This window comes from Gossypium hirsutum, chromosome A03 (assembly GCF_007990345.1).
Source record: "Gossypium hirsutum isolate 1008001.06 chromosome A03, Gossypium_hirsutum_v2.1, whole genome shotgun sequence".
Classification (NCBI taxonomy): domain Eukaryota; kingdom Viridiplantae; phylum Streptophyta; class Magnoliopsida; order Malvales; family Malvaceae; genus Gossypium; species Gossypium hirsutum.
In genome coordinates this window covers 6,837,216-6,843,267 of record NC_053426.1, presented here as the reverse complement: position 1 = coordinate 6,843,267, position 6,052 = coordinate 6,837,216, and positions in this window count along the sequence as shown.

Genomic DNA, 6,052 nt, shown 5'->3' with positions numbered 1-6,052 from the left:
ATAGTGAATTCTTCTTACATCGGTATCATTTATACCATATCCCGTATACCGCACAAATCACCCTATTGGCACGTCAATTGTATCCTATCCTTTCTTACATTCATCCGAGCACATTTAATATATTAGTTCATTTCTTTACAATTCAGTCCATTTCTTACATTTTTGTACCATTTTATAACCAATTCAAAGTACAACCACAATATATAATTTCATAATTTAAACACATCCAATACATTTACAAACATAACTACACATATGAACTTACTTGGCAAAAAAGATAGTATGCGAGGAGTCGAGGACTAATCCGTAAATTTTCCTTTTCATCGATTATTTACTGATTGATTCAAATCTTGATCTATATGGTAGTTCATTTCAATTTATCAATTTCAATTACCTTATACCATCTTATTTCATGCGTATGAAAAATTTATTTTATTTTTCACAAATTCCTTAAAGTTTTGTATTTTATTCAATTTAGTTCATAAAACCGAAACAATCACATCTTTCACATTTAAGCCTCGTTTTTTAATTTGATTTCAATCACATCCTTCTACAGCCCTCTGATATCTATATTTACAGAAATTTAACATAATTTTTTAATTCTTTACAATTTAATCCCTATATTCAAAACTAACAAATTTCACTTTACAAATTAGTTATTTTTCATATCTAAGCTTAAAAACTAATCATTTAACATCAAAAGCTTCAATATTCAACAATGATAATGTTTAAAATTTTTAATAGTTTTGCAAAATAGCATATGTGTTAGCTAAATCGAGTTACAACGATCTCAAAAACATAAAACTTATGAAAAACAAACTTCGAATGACTAACCATGCAATGGCCGAATGCTTGAGAGTTTTTAACAATGACTTTCTAGCTTTTCTTTTAAGGTTTCGATTGGGGAAAGAAAGATGATGATAAATTCTTTCTTTTCTTCCACTTTTTTTTATTCATTAATTTATTTATATATTAATGATACTTTAATTAAAATTATCACATTTTTAACACCAAACATGTGCTTAACCTTCCACTATAATCTAAAGTGGGTTATTTGTCTTTTTAAACCTTAGTTTAATTATTAATTAAGCCCTTTAACAAATAAAAATATAAACTGATTAACTTTTATTACTTTTATAATTTGATTTTTATATCTTAATTACTAACCATTCAATAAAATTATCTGACTATAATTCAATATAATACTATAATATACAATTGTAAATATTAATTAAAAATATTTACGGACTAGATTATAAAAAAATGAAATTTTAAAATTACTATTTTCGGTACACTAAAAACGAGTTATTACATTACTACCTAGCCGCTCTTTGCCCCCACCTAAGGATCAACCCCACTGAATCAACCTCCTTTCCTCCTTGTTGATACAACTGATTAACAAAAATAAAAAAGACTAAGTCTCACATATAAGTATAGTTGAAAAAAATAAAACATAAAACTTGGGCCAATTAATTGATATTAGTTAATATGACTTGCATGTTACTAATAGACGTTGAAGATAGCGAATTGGGAGAAAGTTTGGATGCATAATATTCTACTCAAGTTAATTAAATATATAGGATCATTTGAGTGCCATGTTAGATGATTCACATTTATTTATACTATATTTAATTGTTTGATTGAGTTATATTATAAACTAATTGGATATTAATTATGATACTAACTCAGTAGAGAAATAATTAAAAAGGAAAAACATAAGTAAAATTATGTTATTCTTTTAGTTATGAATTCAGTTTCTGTATTTTAATATGAATATTTTTAGTCCTTGTATTTTTTTTTAAATTTAAAATTTTAATCTCAACCAAACAATAATTGTTAAATTAGTTAAATTCTATTGTTTCCAAAATCTCATATGAAAAATATATTATCACTTTGTAATGCTATATCAGCTTGTTACTACATAAAACTCGCAAAAAAGCCACATTATTTTAGTTAATTGATTTAATTGATATCATTTGATTCAAGACTCAAATTTCAAAATTTAAAAAGTATAGAGATTTTAAAAAAAAATCAAATTGGAGAACATGAACTAAATTCACAACTCACAGGACCAATTTAGCCTAACATATTTAATTGTTACCATTTGAGTCGAGATTGAAATTTCAAAATTCAAAAAGTATAGAATTTAAAATTGACCAAATAAGAATACAATGACTAAATCTGCAACTTACACAAAATATAAAACTTAACAGCAAAAGTTGATAAAAGAATTTTATGATAAGGCTTTTGTATTTTTTATATGAAATGTATAAGAATCAACATATAATGTGACTTGAACTTTAGACATCATAATCTCTAGAATTTTAATTTTACCATTTCAATTAAAATTTTATTTATTCTTAACTTACTTTTTGTTTTATGTGGAATTATCTAATTTTGATAAATCCCACGAAAGATTAATAATTTCCTTCAAATAAGTTAATTGAACTATGGGTGTATATCAGGCAGGTAAGTATCCCATGATCAAATATTTATTAGGTACAAAAATAAGCTTAATAGTAACATTTAAAATTTTCTAATAAAAAAACATTTTGAAAATAAACCTAGGAGCATTTGTTATGTCGGTCCACCATATTTATTAAAAAAAAAAGGAAACCAAACATAATATTTCACAATGCTCTTTGTCAAAGACAAATCAATTAGAATATTTTCTACCAAAAAGAATCAAATAGAATATCGTACGAAAAATCGAATAAATAATTACGGAATTAAAATTCAGAGAAACAAATTAAAAATTGCAAAAAAAAATATTTTTATTATGTTTTAATTCATTTGAATCTTTGATTTCTTTCAATCCAATTCTGACATCATTTTCCGACAAAGAACACATCTTACTCAAGATTTCTCAACTGGTAGGATAATTAACATTAGACCCTATTTGTCCACTAATGTCTAATAAAAGTTGCTGCAATAACCTTACCTGTATCACCGCCCTCCAACATCTTTAATATGTTCATTTTATGTAGTAGAAATATTTAAAGGTAAAAATATTAGATTTATTACGGTTGGATCGGAAAATATTGAGGAAATGCAAATTTAAAAGTGTGCATCGGATAATTTTCGATTAAATAAATTGAAAATCAATTTACATTGATAAATAAACGATAATCTATCAACCATTGTATCATAATTGAAATAATCAAAACGGGTTAGTTCAGTTGATTATTTCATTATCCGATTTAGTGAGGGTTAAGTTTAAATAAAATATTTATATATTATATATGTTTAGTCTGGTTTATGAGTCTTGAACCGTAATTAGATTTTTTTTTTGTTCGGGTTTATTTTTTAGCTCAATTTAGTTTGGTAGTTTGAATTCACTGTTTATTTAATATTAATACATTTATAATTAATTTAAAGAAAAATAATTCTTTATTAAAAAAATAGTAATTTGAACCGGTCTTAGGTCTTAAGTCTAAATATATATATTTATTATATTTTAAAATATATAAATATATTAAATTTAAATGATATTCAAATTCATAAATATTATAATTAATATAATTTATTTGTAAAATTTACTTTTAATTCATAAATTAAAATCACATATAAACTTTTTACTAAAGGAGTTTACAAGTACACAATAAATAATAAAAAATACATATTTAAGCAACCGGAATTAGAATTAACTCTATACGAAGCACATCAAACTAAGAATCCAAATATATTTATACGATGCTGACATACGGTGAGACTGAAGTTCTAAAGTTGAGTAAAGGCCTCCTTCACAAATTACACATAAACTCAACTTTTATAAATTAATATAAATTATCATTATTTTCTCGTGTTTTTATTGAAAAGTTGCTTTAGCTTGAAAAACTAATGTGAGTTGAGATTTTAAGCCCAGCATCGTAATCAATTTAGACAGAAAAAAAAAACTATTTTAGATGGATTGATTTTTTACTCAAAAAATAAAAAAAAATAATAGCCCCACATGTGGTAGGACCGGATACATGTGAAGATACATCATTTTGTAATCTACCACCTTATCTGCTCACGGCTAAACGCCTCATTGTTATGGCCTGTGGGATTGGGACGTTGCACTGAGTGGGGAGGTCACGTTTCTACACACACTCCTTGTTTCATAAAGTGTTGCCACTTTTGTGGCTACCTGTCTCATTAGGTGAGCTCGGTCTCAACTTTTCATCAAGAATTATTTATTATAATATTTATTATAATATTGTTATTAATTTGAGAAAATATTTTATAGATTATTTTCACTATATTATTTATAATTTTTTTAATTATTTTATGATATTTTAATAAAAATTTTCATGTTATCAATACATAATTTTGACAATTTTTTTTATCTTGAACTCTATATTTCAAACCTTAAACTTCAAATTCAAACCCAAACTTAAGGTTTAAAGTTTAAAGTTCGAGATTTTAGTCTCAAGATTTAAGATTTTAAGTTTGAGGTTATGAATTTAGGTTTCCGAGTTCAAAGTAATAAAATTATTAAAATTATGTATTAATGACATGAAAAAAATTTACTGAAATATCTTATTCCAAGCAGTGTATAAAAAAATACTAAAATGATATTTTAAATTTTTAATATAATTGAAAATAGGAAAAAAAGCACATTTAAACATATATTCAAACCAATCAACAAAACTTAAGTTTTAATTTAAATTTTTTTAGTATTTAAATATAATGATAAGGGAATCAGATTTATAAAACAGAAAAAAAAATTATGTAATTTAATACAATTCATTTTAGTTATGGGTCACCCTCAAGATACTTAAAATAGAGTGATTTGTTTTTTCCTAAATAAATAGGAACCAAGATCTAAATTATTTTTAGTTCACTTGTTGCTTTCGATCGAAGGGAACTAAATTAAATTATGAAAAGTAATTTACGCCCCGTTTGGTACAACCGACATAAAAGAAAAGGGACGTATTGAATAATATATGAGTATTAAAAAGATAAATGACGATTGAGTCTTAATTTGATTGGTATGAGTATTGTTGTCAATGTAGAAAGATGTGAGTTTGAGTGTGCTGAAATGTATTATCCTCCCATTTATGGATTGGGGAGGGGCTATAGATTGTTCTAGGCATTGTTTCAAAACGAGAAGATATAATCAAAATTTATTTTGTTTTCACTATGATTATTATATTTTTCTTAGCAACACTATTATATTTATAATTTTTTTTAAAATAATATATTTTAGTATATTGTATTTAACTAATATAATCATTTTTATACAATGTAACATATGGAGTTATGCGTCGTATTTTTTGGCTTTTCTTCTCCCAATTAAACTTTTTTTTTAGTTTTCCAGTTAAACTTTGATTAGTGTAGTTTATTTTAATATTATTTGACTTACAAATTTAGCCTATAAATAGATCTTTTTTCCACCTTAGAAAGATAATCCCTAACACATTTAGGTATTAGCTTTTACAAGCTTTCAGAGAATTTTGTGTTTACATTTTGAGGGTTCTTATTTCAAGTTTCGGGTTTAGTTTTATCTCTATTTTTTGTACTTTTTGTTTTTTTCCATTTTAGTGAAATTATCTTTTCCCGTGAATTTTTATCCTATTTGGAGGGGTTTTTTCACGAAAAATATTTGTGTTCAATGTTTTCAATTTCTTTGTTATTTTACTTGTTCGTTGCTTAACCGGGTTTATCCCCAACAAACTAGTATCAAAGTTAGTTCAATTTTTGCAACCAACCCTTTTAGAGATGGCAACAACAGGGTTTGATATTGATAAGTTCAATGGCATCACAATTTTTAATATTTGGCAAATTTGCAAGTCAGGACTTTTGATCCAGAGTGATCTTGATAGGATCATTGCATAGAGGAAACCTAACGACATGGAACAATTAGAATGGGATAGATAGGTTAGATAAAAAGGCTTTATCTTCAATTCAATTATGCGTAACAAATAATGTGTTATAGGAGGTGTTAATGGAGAAAACGATATATGCCTTGTGGAAAAAGTTAGAAACCTTTTATGTGACTAAGTCTCTGACTAATCGATTGGTGTTGAAATGACGGTTGAACACGTTCTGTATGAACGGAGGTGAGCAC